This window comes from Bos indicus, chromosome 6 (assembly GCF_029378745.1).
Source record: "Bos indicus isolate NIAB-ARS_2022 breed Sahiwal x Tharparkar chromosome 6, NIAB-ARS_B.indTharparkar_mat_pri_1.0, whole genome shotgun sequence".
NCBI classification, from domain to species: Eukaryota; Metazoa; Chordata; class Mammalia; order Artiodactyla; family Bovidae; genus Bos; species Bos indicus.
In genome coordinates, this window is record NC_091765.1 from 62,530,452 (window position 1) to 62,549,039 (window position 18,588).

Here is an 18,588-nt window from a genome sequence, read left to right on the forward strand (position 1 = left end):
CAATATACAGCCTTGACGTACATCTTTCCCTATTTGGAACTAGTCTGTTTTTCCATGTCCACTTCTAACTGTTGCTTCTTGACCTGCATACAGATTTCTCAGGAGGCAGGTCAGGTGGTCTGGTATTCCCATCTCTTGAAGAATTTTCCACAGTGTGTTGTGATCCACACAGTCAAAGGCTTTGGCATAGTCAATAAAGCAGAAGTAGATGTTGTTCTGGAACTCTCTTGCTTTTTCAATAATCCAATGAATGTTCGCTGCCAATTTTATATTATAATAATTCCCCATATATATTCAGGTCTTTGTCTGAGCTTTCTAATAATTTCCCTTGATCTGTTTGTTCCTGTTTTACCAATATTGTACTATTTTTATTCCTGTGGTTTAATAGCACTTTTTAGGATCCTATAGAGTGAATGTCCCTCATTACACTTCTTTTTAAAGATTGATGATTTACCTTAGCTATTCCTGGACTTTTTTCCTTTGAGTCTATAATTCCTTTATTTGGCAACTTGATTAATACTATCATGCTGTATATTAACATAACCTCTCTCTCTCAGCTCAAAGAATCCTGGAAAGAGGATTTTATTCTCTTCATTAAGTCTGTCTCAATTCTACAGATGCCATAAATAATCCAGAAACATTTAAGTCTATTCTTAATGTTGAAATACAATGGTATGGTACTGGCTTCTACCATTCATAGGAGTTGTAAGAGCTATACCTCTGTTGGGCTGCTTTGTCCATATAACAAAACTGGTAGAGAATTTTCAGCCATCCAGATATCCCTAAACTGCCTGTGAAGGTGCTAGGGTTTAAGCAAACTTACCCAGGGAAAGAGACTACCCTTGGAGAAGCAGTTGGAAGAACCAGGGAAAGTGGACAAAAGACAAGATTCATATCCAAGCACATCCAATTCTTCTGATTAGCTTTTGGCAATAAAACAGGAGTTAAATATTCCTGAGGTAGGAAACATTGGAGTTCTTTCTAAGTAGCCAGTACTGTTCCCATTCCTGGTATTATATGTATTAAGTTATTCAAACCTCAAAATAACACTGCAAGGTGGGTTCTGTTACTGTCTTTGTTTTTCAGACAAGGCAATGGAGGCCCGGATGATTAGGTTAGTTGCTCTAGACCTTGTAAATAGTGTTTGACTCACAATTCTAAACCTGACTCCTTGATCTTAACCATGAATCTGTGCTCCTTCACTCTCAAATTAAGTGACAAGTTGGTGTCTGGGAAATCTGACCATATGTGACAGGACCTAAGACCCAGGGGAGAAGTTTACTGGGAGATAGGCAGAGTATTAAGTCCAGGAAACAGACTGGATTTTTAACACTTGGCTCTTATGCTAGTATGGCATTGTACAGAGAATGGGCAAATAAGCAATACCTTTAGAGAGAAACCAGAGAGCTCATACCAAGCTCCAATTTGCTGTTACTAGGGTGCTGCATAGCAGACCATGACTCCCCTGGTCTTTGTTATTCATGCCCCAGTTTCTAACAATTACCCTAGTAATGGAGAGGAAAGCGGCTTAGTGGCTACAGCTGGGTCCACAAAAATGGTGTCAGCAATTCATCTCAAGTTTTCTGGCCTAAGAATTCTAGCATACATTCCACCCAAGTGAAACTTGCCCTGGGAAACTGAGGGGGCATGATTCGCTGATGAAGACTTGTCAGTGGCTTCAAACATGGGTAGCAGAAGCAAGTGAAATGTGGCAGTAGCTGGTACGAGACTTGGGTTCAATAAGGCTAGCTGAAAGAAGATTAAATGACTTATTTTATGCAAGAGAATACTTGGGTGAAAAGGATGAATAAAAACACCATTTGGGGGGTAAAGTTTATTTGTATATTTATTTATATTAATAAACAAGCTAAAGATCAAAAGAGAAGAGTGTCCAAGTATTCCCCCCAAACAATAACTGAGATGGACAGCTGATCCTGCTGGTACCCACACAGAGGAAGTCAGGGCAGCCCTGAGATGTATTAGCAAGCACCTTGTTATGGCAGACGCTGAATTAAAGATCTCAGATGGTAGAGAAGCTCTAATGCGCTTTTCTGCCTTGTTGTTTTTCTAAAGATTTGACGAAACATTTTGATGTCATTGCTATGAGGCTGCCAATATAGCGTTCACTTTCAGTACTTTTTTTTCCCTTGTAAAGCCTGATTTTTCATTCAGGAAGAACAGAAGTAAGATTCTCAACTACACACCGAGGATGCTGGAAATGGCACAGGCTGTGCATGTCTGTGTAAGGCACATGCTCCAATGTCTGTGTAAGGCATTGGAGCTATCAAAGGCTGGCCTGACCCTCCTTGGAGAGGCAACATTCTGGGTGATGTTCCCTCTCCATGGAGTGGGTGGCCACAGCATGTTCAGAGATTAAAGCAGCAGAGTACCATCTACTTACCTAAGCAATCAGGCCACGTGCTCTGGGTGCCTCTTCCTGAAATTGGAACATCTTTTTAAATAAGGTTGTGGCCATACATCCCATTGGATCAAGAATCAGATTCACAAATCTGGCTTATACATTTAGGAATATAACAACATATTTCCACTGTGTCAGCATTTCATAACTCTGAAAATCAAGGATCAGGAATGATTCTGCTTATTAATGGCTTGATCAGACAGAGAATAGCTTCCTAGGCACTTAACAAGCAATTGCTGAATTAAATCATTGTTCAGTTCAGTTGCTCAGTCATGTCTGACTCTTTGTGACCTCATGAACCGCAGCACGCCAGGTCTCCCTGTCCATCACGAACTCCCGGAGTTTACCCAAACACATGTCCATTGAGTTGGTGATGCCATCCAACCATCTCATCCTCTGTCGTCCCCTTCTCCTCCTGCCTTCAATCTTTCCCAGCATCAGGGTCTTTTCAAAGGAGTCAGTTCTTTGCACCAGGTGGCCAAAGTATTAGAGTTTCAGCTTCAACATCAGTCCTTCCAATGAACACCCAGGACTGATCTCCTTTAGGATGTACTGGTTGGATCTCCTTGCAGTCCAAGGGACTCTCAAGAGTCTTCTCCAACACCATAGTTCAAAAGCATCAATTCTTTGGCGCTCAGCTTTCTTTTAGTCCAACTCTCACATCCATACATGACCACTGGAAAAACCATAGCCTTGACTAGATGGACCTTTGTTGGCAAAGTAATGTCTCTGCTTTTCAATATGCTATCTAGGTTGGTCATAACTTTCCATCCAAGGAATAAGCGTCCTTTAATTTCATGGCTGCAATCACCATCTGCAGTGATTTGGAGTCCAGAAAAATAGTCAGCCACTGTTTCCACTGTTTCCCCATCTATTTTCCATGAAATGATGGGACTGGATGCCATGATCTTAGTTTTCTGAATGTTGAGCTTAAAGCCAACTTTTAATGGTTTACTATAGTTTAAAACAAAGTATGTAGACAAAGGTGGATCATCCAGAGATGACCATAGGCCAAGTGTTCACTTTTGTGACAATCTGTTATGTGGAGTGTCTGATTCATAGATAACCTGGATGAGGAAGTTTATGGTTACAGAGAGTCAGATAAGTTGCTTCTTCCTTGGCAGAACACTTAAGAGAGTTCCCAGTACTTCTAAAATAGGATTAGATGATCTGAGGTTAAAAATAAGAATTGCATTCATTCCTTAATCTTGAAAAAAACGCTAAATACTCTTGATCTTAGCATCCTGTTTCTGCATTAGAGAACAGCAAAAAGCTCTTCTTATTTATGAAATTTGAGTTTGTGCCACAAAAAAAAACCCATTTCACAATCATTCATGAACTCCACTCTTATCCTCTGGTCCATTGTTAGAGGCTAGGGAATTCTTGGGGGCTTCAATTTAGATGACTGTGGTATGAAGTGGATATATTCAAAGACCACAAATAAATTCCCTAAAATAAAATTAATATATAAATACTAAAAGTTACATCATCATTTTTATATGGAATCACAAACAGGCCGAAAGAAAGAAGAAAGAAAGAAAGAGAAGTCGCTCAGTTGTGTCCGACTCTTTGCGACTCCATGGACTGTAGCCTACCAGGTTCCTCTCTCCATGGGATTTTCCAGGCAAGAGTACTGGAGTGGGGTGCCATTTCCTTCTCCAGGAGACCTTCCCAACCCAGTCTTCCAGACGCTTTACCGGCTGAGCCGCCAGGGAACCAAGGCCATCTTCAAATAATGCAGAATCTCTACAGCGCTATAATGAGATCAGCCTTCTACTCGATTGTTGAGAAGATTTAGAGTGAATTCATGTAAAGTGAATAGAACATTGCCTGGTATGTAATAGCCACTCAATAAGATTAGTCATTATTAGTTAATATTTCACTAATAAACCCTTATTTGTAGCTGAGAGCTACTTATTAAAAGAACAGGGAAATTTCTTGCTCACTGCTGTATCTCCTATGCCATACATAGTGCCTAGCAATGTGAACTTATTTGTGGAATGAGCCTGCTGGATTTTTTTTTTAAGTCCCTGGCCAAGAATAGATGAACAGATAGAGATAAAAGGGAGGATGATTTCTTACTCCTTTTTTCTTAAATTCCATCTCTAAAGAGTTGGATATGACTGAGCATGAGCTCTACTACTGCCCCTAAAGCACATGCCTCCATCCAAACCACTGTGAAGAGGGGGGCATTCTGTAGATTCAGCACTCTTACTGGGTGCTGTTATCAACCAGGTCTGCCTGGTTTCTAGCTTTGCTGGGTGTCAGGACACTGAAGAGCTACTCTAGATTTCTTAACTGTTTGAAGATCAAATTGTCTATAGTCAACCTCTTCACTGAAAGTGGAAATCTGTTTTCAAATTTCTCTGTGATCTGAACATTCACTTTTACTCATTAAAAATCTTTGTTTCATCATTTGTAAAATGAGGTAGTCTCTATTACATCAGATACTGGATATAGACTCTTGTTGGGCTGCAGCCTTCAGGCCTGCAGTTACTATATTTGCTGAAGAAAGAGCCCACAGTAGGTGACAGAGACCATCAGCAGTTTAATAGATGGGAGATCTTACACATCTTTCTTACAAGAAAGAAAGCTGAACACTGAAGAAATGATGCTTTTGAGCTGTGGTGTTGGAGAAGGCTCTTGAGAGTCCCTTGGACTGCAAGGAGATCAAGCCAGTCAATCCTAAAGGAAATCAACCCTGAGTATTCATTAGAAGGACTGATGCTGAAGCTCTAATACTTTGGTCACCTGATCCAAAGAGCTGACCCATTAGAAAAAAGACCCTGATGTTGGGAAAGGTTGAAGGCAGGAGGAGAAGGGGATGATAGAGGACGAGATGGTTGAATGACAATACCAACTTGATGGACATGAGTTTGAGCAAACTCTGGGAGATGGTGAAGGATAGGGAAACTTGGCATGCTGTAGTCCACAGGGTTGCAAAGTCAGATGTGACTAAGTGACTGAACAACAACAACACATCTGAAGCAGAAGGGTCCTGGAGCAACATCCCACTGCTGGGAGGCGGATGGCAGGCTGGACACAGCAGCAGAGGTCTTCACTCCCAGGAAGAATAAGGAGACTACCAGTTATAGGGAGAAATATTGTAGATTGGCTTATTCGTTACTAGGGGAATTCAGCAGAGGAGGATTTCCTCTTTTATCCCCTTAGGCTATGTACCCTCCTGGGGCAGAGTTCTTCCCTTCATTAAACTATCAAAGGGGAGCCATTCTCATCTAAATATTAGAACAATGACAAACTTGGGCGAGGGACAAGTATATAGGTATTTACTAATCAGGCTCTACAAATAAGAAGGAAGGTCAGGGGCTTCCTTGGTGGTCCCAGTGGTTAATTAAGAATTCACCTGCCAATGCAGGAGACACTGATTCAACTCCTGGTCCAGGAGGATCCCACATCCCTTGGGGCAACTAAGGCCACGGGCCACAATTACTGAGTCCAGGTGCAGTAACTACTAAGGCCAGTATGCCCGGAGCCCATGCTTTGAAACAAGGGAAGCCACTGCAATGAGAAGCCCATGCATTGCAATGAGTAGCCCCAACTTGATGCAACTAGAGAAAGCCTGCACGCAGCAACGAAGACCGAATGCAGACAAAAATTAAAAAAACAAAACAAAACAAATTTTTTAAAAATGAAGGAAGGTCAGTCATGCAAGTAGAGTGTAGGTGAAGCAGGGACTAACTGAGCAGTGGATGTAGAGAGCAAGAGAACAGCCATGTTGAGTGGCCTGACCATACAACCGTATGTGCTGGGTAAGCCATTCTTTTTTCTCCCAAGTTTATGGCTAAAGGGCTGAATTTTCTTGAGAGTGGAAATGGCCTCAGAATCTTTCCAATGCTGTGCTCCAAGACATCAGAATTCACATGTGAATCAAAATACACTTACTCTCCTTTTCTTACAGTGGCAATGCTTTAGACCGGAAGACCAAGTATAGAAGTGGTGTTTAAATAAAATGACTATATTAGTGGTAGAAAATGACTGTGTCACGTGACCACAAGCAATTTAGCTTGAAGCAGCAGTTAATAAAAATCTCTTCAGATTAGGATTTATTAATAAAATAATGGCTATTAGCCATTACTGAGTAGCTACTATGTGCCAGACAGTATTCTATTCACTTTATATGAATTTACTCATTAAATTGTCCCAACAACCCTATAAGCAAAAGCAAATTTTACCATAGCATTGCATAATTCTGACAAAGTTGTTTTAGGATGACCTTGGTCTATCTGTGATTCCCTTTAAAATGGACACTGTGGCTTTTAGTGTTTATATATTAACTTCATTTTAGGAAATTTATGTGTTCTGAATTGCAGAGAAGTAATTAAATAGCAGACTCATCATATATTTAACATTTGATATTTTGGCCCTTCGAAAGTAATCTTTGGAAGTCATGCTCCAGGCCCATGATATAAGATAATGTTACGAAACCAAATTTGGGTCCACTTGCCCAAACAGTAAACCCAATCTACTCATACCAGATTGTGGTGAAGGAAAATAAAGCATTTACTGTGAGGCATCCAGTGTGGGGCCAAGAAAGAAGTATGGACAGCTCACATTTGAATTCCCCGATGACTTTCAAGGAAGGATTTTTAAAGATAAAAGGAGGGAGAAGGTCATAGGATGCTTGATCCACTCATGGATATCCACCTGATTGGTTGGTGGTGAGGTGACAGGGTGAGTTAACAACCTCAACCTTCTGATTCCAACCTCCCTGGGGTCTACATACTAGTGATCAGCATGCAGTTCACTTCTTCCACTTGAGGCTACCCTGGTGGCTCAGATGGTGAAGGATCCACCTGCAGTGCATGAGACTGGGATTTGATCCCTGGATCAGGAAGATCACTTGGAGAAGGGAATGGCTACCCACTCCCACTCCAGTATTCTTGCCTGGAGAATTCTAAGGGCAGAGGAGCCTGGGGGGCTCAAGTCCATGGGGTCGCAAAGAGTCTGACATGACTGAGAAACTAACACTTTATGTGGCAAGGTGGGGGTGGGAATCTTAGTATCTGCAAAACAATTCAGGTCAGTGATATGGCTCAGGATATTATCTTTTGCCCTTGAGGAGTAACAAAAGGAGTTGACTTTATTACATGGTTCAGTTCAGTTCAGTCACTCAGTTGCGTCCGACTCTTTGTGACCCCATGAATCGCAGCACACCAGGCCTCCCTGTCCATTACCAACTCCCGGAGTTCACTCAAACTCACGTCCACGTCAGTGATGCCATTCAGCCATCTCATCCTCTGTCGTCCCCTTCTCCTCCTGCCCCCAATCCCTCCCAGCATCAGAGTCTTTTCCAATGAGTCAACTCTTTGCATGAGGTGGCCAAAGTACTGGAGTTTCAGCTTCAGCATCAGTCCTTTCAAAGAACACGCAGGAATGATCTCCTTTAGTATGGACCTCCTTGCAGTCCAAGGGACTCTCAGGAGTCTTCTCCAACACCATAGTTCAAAAGCATCAATTCTTCGGTGCTCAGCCTTCTTCACAGTCCAACTCTCACATCCATACATGACCACAGGAAAAACCATCGCCTTGACTAGACCGACCTTTGTTGGCAAAGTAATGTCTCTGCTTTTGAATATGCTATCTAGGTTGGTCATAACTTTCCTTCCAAGGAGTAAGCGTCTTTTAATTTCATGGCTGCAGTCACCATCTGCAGTGATTTTGGAGCCCCCAAAAATAAAGTCTGACACTGTTTCCACTGTTTCCCCATCTATTTGCCATGAAGTGATGGGACCAGATGCCATGATCTTAGTTTTCTGAATGTTGAGCTTTAAGCCAACTTTTTCACTCTCCACTTTCACTTTCATCAAGAGGCTTTTTAGTTCCTCTTCACTTTCTGCCATAAGGGTGGTGTCATCTGCATATCTAAAGTTATTGATATTTCTCCCAGCAATCTTGATTCCAGCTTGTGTTTCTTCCAGTCCAGAGTTTCTCATGATGTACTCTGCATAGAAGTTAAATAAGCAGGGTGACAATATACAGCCTTGACGTAGTCCTTTTCCTACTTGGAACCAGGCTGTTGTTCCATGTCCAGTTCTAACTGTTGCTTCCTGACCTGCATACAGGTTTCTCAATAGGCAGGTCAGGTGGTCTGGTATTCCCATCTCTTTCAAAATTTTCCACAGTTTATTGTGATCCACACAGTCAAACTATTATTATTTTGTCTTGCCTGACTGTTTTCATTTGTTTCTGCCTTTTTTTCACTTTTCTGATTAAATTTACTCTTTGTAACTCAGAGAAGGCTAGGAGGCTAAAGCTTTTCTATAAACAAGAGGTGGAAGATGATGCGGGAAGGTGTTTGTCCCCAGGAAAGCCTATAGGGTTGTGTTTGGTTTCAATAATTTTTAATTTGATTGTGTGTTTATTATTATTTCTCTGTGTTGAAAGCCTGGTATTTGGAGTAAGTGACATAGATGGTGAATGAGCCTAGGAAACTCCTTAGCACTCACATTCATTCTAGCTTTGTTGTTCTTTGCTTGCCAGCACAAATGTATTTCACGGGAAAATCTTAAGCTATTGAAGAATTTTAAAATATTGAAATGTTTATACTTGTTGTTAAGGTTTATACTAGTTAGTAAATAGCTACTACTCTAAGACTCCCAAGCAGCTCTCCTCTTCCATAAAAGCAACTACCCTATAAGGGTTGCCAGATAAAGTATAGGCTGTCTGCTTACATTTAAGCCTCAATTAAATTATGAATAATTTTTTTAGTTTAAGTATGTTCCATATAATCTTTGGCATATCTACACAAAACTTTATCTATGGTCTATCTGATATACAAGCTAACTGGGCAACACATATTTTTAGTTGCAAAATTTGATGATCCCATTCTACTTGAAATCCAAACCTATTTACAAACAAGTACATCCTATGGTGACATCCTAGACTCAGGGTTTTATAAGTCCTTTCTGACTAGTTGGTGTTGTTTCTGTATAAGTCATTAAATATTTTTAACATAATCTCTGGCCTGGTTCTAACGCATGTCAAGGGTCTGTCTACCTTATCATAGCCTTTCTAAACTTTGATAAGAAGAGCATTACTTACTAATTCTCTTATATTTTGTTTTTAGACTACACTCTTTCTTCACTGCTTTTGTTTTTATATAAAGCTTTTTTCTAAAGACATTTTTGTATCATGCAAAATTGTAAGTTCGATGCACCACTTTTTGGTCAACTCTTGCACAAGGAAATGACAAACAATCCAGCTACAGAGAAACTAAATTGCTACATACAATCCAACTTTTTGGAAGAGCTTTGAATCTCTACAAACTTGACAACGTTTCTTGTTTGTGTCCTTCAGACTAGAAATCACTACTTTCCATCAAAGTAATTAATTCTGTTGCTAAAAATAAGATATGACATGAATTTTGCTATCTCGATCTAATAGCAAAGTCAAATGGTAACTGTAAATGAATCTTACTGAATACAGAATATGCAGCTCTGAAAAGTGGTCTGGAAATATATAAATTTTAAAGCAATCAGATCCTTAATGTTTCTTTCCCAAAGCACATTTTTATGAGAAAACTGTAGTTGCTTTCTAGGAAAGAATTTCTTGCTGGGAACATGGTGGGTTAAACCTAGTTAATTGGTTTCCTTTTCCGTTGGATTTTTTGGAGACTTTATTAAGTACAATTGTGAATTTCCAGAGAAAATCTGTATGTATGTCTAAGTATGTAAGGTATGTTTGTCTGAGTGTCTGTGTGTGCATGTGTGTGTGTATCTATATTTCCCAAGTGTATTTTGGCAATTATTCTTGTCACAAAAGCTGGCTTTCAGACATAGCTGAAAGTTCCTATTTTGCAAGTCAGAAGCTTGTTTTAACTCCCATTCTCTTTGTATTCATTCTGTAATGGCTCCTAAGCTCCCACCAGCAGATGGTTTACACTTGTGGACTCCAGCAGAGGTTATATGTTCAAAAAAGCGAACGGAAATGTGTATGGAAATCTTCAAAATATCCTTAACATGCTGGCTCAGTAGTAAAGAATTCACTTGCAAATGCAGGAGACCTACGGTTCGATCCCTGGGTCAGGAAGCTCCCCTGCAGAAGGAACTGGCAACCCATTCCAGTATTCTTGCCTGGGAAATCCCATGAACAGAGGAACCTTGGGGCTACAGTTCACAGGGTAGCAAGAGCTGGACATGACTTGCAACAACAACAGCAACAACAACAACAGCACGCTTCCTAGTTAATCTCATTATGCTGTAATGGGTACTTTATTTTTACTTGAGGTAGAAAGGCTGATAGTTATGGTGGGTAGTTTTATGGACTTAGATAAGTCTCAAGATTTCTATGTCTGTTTCTTTAAATGTAAAAGGAAGGTAATGATATTAGAGGAGGGCATGGCAATCCACTGCAGTATTCTTGCATGGAGAATCCCCATGGACAGAGGAGCCTGGAGGGCTACAGTCCATGGGGTCGCAAAGAGTCAGACACGACTGAGAGACTCAGTACAGCACAGCACAATGATGTTTGAATTAGCTGCTTTACACAGGAAGGTATTCTTATGTGTGAAGGATAAGATGAGAGAAGATTCTATGTAGTGATGCATTTGGAAGTGCTTTTTAAAAAGCAAAGCATTATTTATACGTTCAATATGATGATGGAGCTTCAGTTGACAGAGGCTCCTCCAATCCATCTTTTATTTTTACTTATTTTCCAGACTCACTATTAGTGCTGCTATTCTATAAACAAAGATACAAAACTAGGAAGCGATACTAAAAGGAAAATTACAGTATTTTCCTTTAGGGCAAATTACCATCTTCTGAATTTCTTTGATTTGTAAATATGTGTTTTCATATGATGGATTTCTGGAAGTTTTCAAATGATGTGCCCTTTAACTTAAAATGTACCAACCTTTACTCACCAAGCTTGTGTTGTTGATGGCCATCAATGAGACAATAAAGGAAATGTTAGAGAGCATTTCCTGTGCATCTATTGTATATTATAATGGTAAATGATTGCAAGTCCTCCATCATCATACGTTGGTATTGTTTTATAACGGTCTATAGTACAGAAAGACAGGAAGGCTGATGGCATTGTCATGCTAACACAAATCCTATCCTTCTTGTCCTCCTGCCACCTATCCAGAGAGTGCAGCATCCACACGAGTGTCCCTCCTGTGGGGGCTTTGGCTTTCTTCCGTGCTCTGTCTGCCATGGAAGCAAGATGTCAGTGTTTCGAAACTGCTTTACAGACTCTTTCAAGGCCCTGAAGTGCACGGCTTGCAACGAGAATGGTCTTCAGCGCTGTAAGAGCTGTGTGGGTTAGAGTCCACACCCACAGAGCACCTGGTGTCATTGACTGAAAGCAATAATTTGGTTTATACTTTTTTCTTTTTTAATGGCTATGTTTCTGGATTAATCAATAAACTTTGTTTATTATAATTTCCTTTGTTTGGAATTTTTGCCGTGACTACGTTCATTGATGTATTAAATAAATGTTTATTCAACAGCTACTGTATGCCAAGCCCTGTGCTAGACCCTGGATTCTAACTGGAATTAATGGAGGACCTGATAAAATTCCAAGATATTCAAAGTCTGATTCCCTAACTGTGTTTGATTTTCTAAAGAAAATATAAATATATACAATGGTGTCTATCACAGTGCCACCCTGTTGTCTAGGATCAGTTCATTCAGCTCTCCAGATGCATACATTTTATTAATATGTGAACCTCAGCTGTAGGGGAGAAGAGAGCTCTGGTTAGTGGAAAAGAATATCTTACTTATGCTTAAGCAGTAAATTATTTTTAAAGCTGTAAAAGTAGTCTTGGGGCTGATGATATTAATGATAAATCATTAATGTTATTGAATGTATTTCAATAGCTGCCAGACTTCTCTGAATTTATATTTTTAAACAGCTGTTTTCTACTATTGCCACTCTCTTGAGCTGGACACAAAATATTATATAGTTTGCACACATAGTAGAAAATATTAGCAAAGTAGACAAAAGTACATTTTACTATAATTATCAGCTAATACCTACCTGTACACATGTCTGTGCTCTGATGGATTCCTTTATGAATGATTTTTAATAAATCAGCTTCATAATATCTGTGACAAGTTAATCAAAATATTTTACATCTTGGTTTTGGAAAAAGATATAGATATTTACCAAGTACTTTCTAGTCAGCCAGCTGTGGAATGCAAGACAAAGCTTTTGCTTTCATGGAGGTTACACTCTTAAGAAAGAGGGAAGTATTAAATAGATAACCATACACAGGATGAACCTTATAACTACTACAAAAATAGTACAGGGTGCTCTGGGAATGTGTAGCAGCAAGGCAAACCTGGATGAGTTAGGAAATAGTTTAAGAGTAGACCTTGTTGAGTGACTGATATTTAAAGAGACATCATGGGTAGTTGGAAGCCAATTGGTCAAAGAGTAAGAGAGATAATATTTTAGGTAGAGAAATAGCATATTTGGGAACTCTAAGAACAGAGAAAAATTTTTGTTTGAGGAACTGTAAGACATCCAATATGGATAGTTATAATCTGGTAATAATGGAGCAGTTTTTGGCTGACTAAGCCCCCTGTTATACACACATTTACTCTAAACAAAATAAGAAAAAACAACTGTTGAAGATATTGGAAAGCAACTAAAACTAGAAAAGAATCAGAAGGATTTCAGTCACTGGAAGAAAGGAAACAAAATAAACCCTACATTTATCCAGCTTACCCTCTGAGAACACTTCCCAGTTTGCACAGAATATAGATGGTAAAGAAAATACAAAGTTACTGATTTGAAAAGATAAAACTGGAATTTGAGGCTGCAGAGTACCTGGAATTGAATGGAAAATTTTAAGAAATGAGAGAACCCAAGAGAGGGGAGCATGTAAGTCTGCTCATAAATTCCACTGAAGTCCTTGGCTGATTCCTAACGTCCATACACAGAGGAAAGAAGTGTCCAGGAGGTGAAAGAATTGAGCAGAGATTTCAGCAGCTGCCTGTACTGCAAAGTAAGAATTTTAAGTTGAAGTGGTAAACAATGAATATTTCCTGAACTCTCAGAAGGGCCCTATCTTAAGGCCAAGAAGTAAGGGCTATGTTGTAAAGCTAAGGGAAGAAACAAAACAGACTTGCCCTTGAAAGACCTAAAGCCAAATTTCCATGGTATTGTGATATTTTTCAATATGTGATTGCCTGCAAGAACAAAACTCAGTACTCAAGGAAGAGAAAGGAGTTTGTTGAATATGAAACTCTACAGCTGGCGGCACACTTAAAGGTAGAATATTAAATGCTTTACCTCTAAGATCAAGAAGAGTGCATGAATGTTCACTCTTAACACTTCTATTCAACATTGTGATGGAAGTGCTAGATAGTGAAATAAGGCAAGAAAAAAGTCATAAAAATTGGAAAAAATAAATCTCATTGTCTGTAAATAATGTGATTGTGATACAGAAAATCAAAAGGATTATATAAACTAGTAAATTCTAGAATTGTTGTTGTTAAGTCGCTTCAGACATGTCCGACTCTGTGCGACCCCACAGACGGCAGCCCACCAGGCTCCCCCATCCCTGGGATTCTCCAGGCAAGAATATTGGAGTGGGTTGCCATTTCCTTCTCCAATGCATGAAAGTGAAAAGCGAGAGTGAAATCGCTCAGTCGTGTCTGACTCTTTTCGACACCATGGACTGCAGCCTACCAGGCTCCTCCATCCATGGGATTTTCCAGGCAAGAGTACTGGAGTGGGGTGCCATCGATAAAGCTTGCAAAATAATTAGATTTTCTCTTTATAAAGAAATTAGAAGTATATACAGCAACAGAGTATAAAACTAAAACAATACAATTTATAATAGTATCAGAAAACATCAAGTATGTGGAATACATTTTACAAAAGATGTTTATATTTAAAATTGTCTATATTTAAAATTATGACATAGATTTTACTGAGAAATTATAGAACCCAAATACATGGAGAAATATACCATGACTTCATGGATCAGAAGTCATCATTTTAAAGATGTATATAGTTCCAAAATAATCTCAATTAAAATCCTATAAAATTCTTTGTATAATCCAACCAACAATTCTAAATATATAATTCTAGCATTCTAGAATAGTCAAGAAAGTTTTGAACAGAGAAAAATAAGTATAGACAAACAGATCAATGGGGTGAACTAGAAAATACAGAAATAAACACACATATTAACATCAAATTGATTTCTATTGATTTTTGCCAGTTCAAGACAATGGGAAATGGAGAATCTTTTAAACAAATAGTGCTGGAACCACTAGATTCCTATATGGAAAGATTGACCTTGAAAACTACTGCTACCACTGCTACTACCTCTAATGCTGCCACACCTGGGGGTTAGAGACCAAGGTACTGCTTAACATCCCACAAAGCATAGGACCACACCTCCCCTCAAAAAAAGATTGCCTAGTCCAGCCAATAGTGTTTAAATTGAGAAGCTGTTGACTTGTTAAAGCTAAATCAAGAAAATATCTTCACAGTCTTGGGGTAGGCAAAGATGCTTTCAACTAGTCACAAGATATCTAAGTATAAAAAATGATAAATTGTTCTTAATTAAATTTGAAATCTCTTCATTGAAAGACCATGTTTTAAAAAATGAAGATGGAAGCCACAACCAGGAGAAAATAATCACATCATAAATATCTGCCATCGGACTTATATCCACATATGAAAGTGGAAGTGTTAGTTGCTCAGTTGTGTCTGACTCTTGCGACCCCATGTACTATAACCCACCATGCTCCTCTATCCATGGAATTCTCCAGGCAAGAATCCTGGAGTGGGTTGCCATTTCCTTCTCTAGACGATCTTCCCCAACCCAGGGGTTGAACCAATTTCTCCTGCACTGCAGGCACATTATTTACCATCTGAGCCACCAAGGGAAGCCCTCATATCATATATATATATATATACATATATGTATTTCTGAAAAACTGATAATAAAGACAATCTAATAGAGAGAAGATGGATAGTAGACACATCACAAAAAAAGATACGTAGGTGGCCAAAAACAAAGAGGAAATACATATCATTAGTCATTAGGGGAATGCAAATTAAAGCCACAATGGGATACTGCCATATAAAATTTGGAATTGCTAAAATTAAAAAACCGAAAACTTAAAGTTTGGTGTATATATGGGATACCTTAAATTCTTATACACTGCTAATGAGAATGTTAAATGGTGCAAGCACTTAGGAACGCCATTTGATTGTTTCTAATAAAGGTAAACACCTGTGCTTCCCAGGTGGCGCTAATGGTAAAGAATCCACCTGCCAATGCAGGAGACGTGAGTGTCATCCCTGAGTTGGGAAAATCCCTTGGAGAAGGAAATGGCAACCCACTCCAGTATCCTTGCCTGGGAAATCCATGGACGGAGGAGCCTGGCGGGCTACAGTCCTTGGGGTCACAAAGGTCAGACACGACATAGTGACTAAACAACAATAAAGGTAAACATACTCTAACTGCATGCTCAGCAGTGTTACTCCCAGTTGTTTATGCAACAGAAATAAAAACATACGTCCACATTGTATCAAAGTTTCATGGAGGCTGTGTTCATGAGAGACAAAAAGCAGAAAGATTTCAAATGCCCACTGACAGGAGAATTGATGAGCAAATTGTCATGTACTAATACAGGTAGACACTGCCTAGTGAATGGATGAATCTTAAAATCATTTTATGAATAAACTTGTCCAGATACAAATAAACGTACTACGTGATTCCACTTATATGAAGCTAAAGGATAGGAAAAATTAATTTATAGAATGGCTTCATCACAGGTGGGAGGCAACAGGAAATTAAGTATGACCAGAATTAAGACAATGGTACAAGGTATCGCTACTTGAGAGTAGATTTTTCTCTCTGATGGCAAATAGGAAAGGAGTTTCTTGCATCAGTGAACTGTTTCTTATCACAATTTGAACACAGTTCTGAGGGCCTATCCAGACATTCCTGACTATTCAGGCCGTGACTGAAGTGAAAGTGTTTGTCACTCCATCGTGTCTGACTCTTTGCGACCCCATGGACTAGAGCTTGCCAGGCTCCTCTGTCCATAGAATTTTGCAGGCAAGAATACTGCAGTGGGTAGCCATACCCTTCTCTAGGGGATCTTTCTGATCCAGGAATCAAACCCAGGACTTTTCTGTGTTTCTGCAAGTCCAACTGTGGTCGAAACATTCTCTCGTCTGGGGTTTCAATCGGGCTGGAGAAATACAACAGTACAAGGGGCTCTAATTTTCAGGCCCCATCTTGGACTATGAGCTCAGAAAAATAAAAATTCATTGATGTTCAATTGTGTTCATGAGGAATTGCTTTCTATCTTTATTCTATTTTTCATGCACTAGCATGGAATTAAAATGTTATGTTTTCTGCTAGTTATTTGTGAGGCTCTAAAGAAGAGCACTATGAAAGACTAATGAAATTTAAAAGAAAATCTCAGGCATCTCGTAGAATTGCAGAAGTTAATGAGAGCAACAGGCTCAGAAAATACGCTCATAATGGCCTTAAACATAAATTTGTGTTAACTTTTAGAGAGAATTTGGTTTAGACACTGCACATCTATCTGTCTCAGTTTTATAATGTAAATGTGAGGTAATTAAACCTGATATATTTATTCAGCACTGTTGTCATGTGGGATTAATTAGAATATATGGGAAAGTACTTTAAAAACACTGTACTGTACAGAGGCATAGAATAAAGTCCTAATTACCATGAAAATTATGCACCTTCAGTATATCCTTTTACTGACCAGATAAGGAAATGAACTTACATTTATTGGACACTTCTGTCTGCTTGACTTTTTAGAAGGTATCTCATTTATTCTCACAACTGTAACACACTATGACTCAGAATGTTAATTCATTTCTCTAAAGTCTTGAAATTTACCCAAATTTGTCGTACCCTAAGTGTCCATGTGAGCTGCCTTTATTTTGGGGATAAAATGGGAATTCAGTCAAGTGAAGGGCAAAGTTGCCCCAAAATAAACACCTACAAAAATGGTAGCGCTGAAATGAAGACAAAGGTCTGTCCTATGCTTCTGTGCTCTTATGATTTCCTCTCTGCAACTATTCATTCATTTCAAAAGCCAGGAAATGATGGTTGTTGGCAAAGGACACAGAGTAATGCAATCAGGCTGTGAATAAATATTTTAAAAAGATTAAGAAGGGGAAATCAAAAGATGACACATACCTAACAATATAAATAAATGGTAATTTCTAAAATCTTCTTGTCATCCCAGGATCTTTTTAAAAGATTAATCATTGGTATCAATTACAGTTTTGTCCGGTGTCTCATGCACAGATCTCGGACATAGCAGAGAAGATAGTTTTTAGCTTCTCAAAGCAGAGTGAAAAATTTAGACTTTTTAGCAAGAAATATCAGAGAAGGCAATGGCACCCCACTCCAGTACTCTTGCCTGGAAAATCCCATGGACGGAGGAGCCTGGTGGGCTGCAGTCCATGGGGTCGTGAAGAGTCGGACATGACTGAGTGACTTCATTTTCACTTTCACTTTCACTTTCACTTTCATGCATTGGAGAAGGAAATGGCAACCCACTCCAGTGTTCTTGCCTGGAGAATCCCAGTGATGGGGGAGCCTGGTGGGTCCCCATCTATGGGGTCACACAGAGTCGGACACAACTGAAGCGACTTAGCAGCAGCAGCAGCAAGAAATATGATTATAACATTCTTTTATATTTGGGCATTGTTTCACCTGATATTTTGTAATTTCCTCACCTATAGTAATTTGACAATAATTTTTTGTTTGTGCGTGACTTCATGAAGTAATCTCTAAGGTATTAAACTTAGTTTCCATAGAATAAATATATTCCTCTTTGTGTTCAGATTTATAATAACCTATTATACTTAATTAGTCCCTCAGTTATGTCTGACTTTTTGTGACCCTATGGACTGTAGCCCGCCATGGATAGAATTCTCTATCCATGGAATTCTCCAGGCAAGAATATTGGAGTGGGTTCCCATTTCCTTCTCCAGGGGATCTACTGACCCAGGGATGTAACCTGGGTCTCCTGCATTGCAGGCTGATTATTTACTGTCTGAGTCATCAGGAAAGCCCTAATGTTATTTACTTATATAATTATACATATACTTATAAACCCAACTGTAAGGCAACAGATTTGGGAAGAAACAAAGGATGCCTAAGAGATAGATTTATTTGCTGCTAGCAG

At 39.2% G+C, this 18,588-nt stretch overlaps 1 non-coding gene across 1 annotated transcript in view; it reads left to right on the plus strand.

The window, feature by feature from the left end:
* The window catches only part of LOC109560146 (uncharacterized), a 240,703-nt gene extending 228,857 nt beyond the window's left edge, over positions 1 to 11,846 (plus strand). Inside the window, exon 4 of the transcript XR_011567033.1 lies at positions 11,525 to 11,846. This is a non-coding gene — a transcript (uncharacterized protein). The remainder of the gene's footprint in view (positions 1 to 11,524) is intronic.
* Positions 11,847 to 18,588: the final 6,742 nt, after the last annotated feature.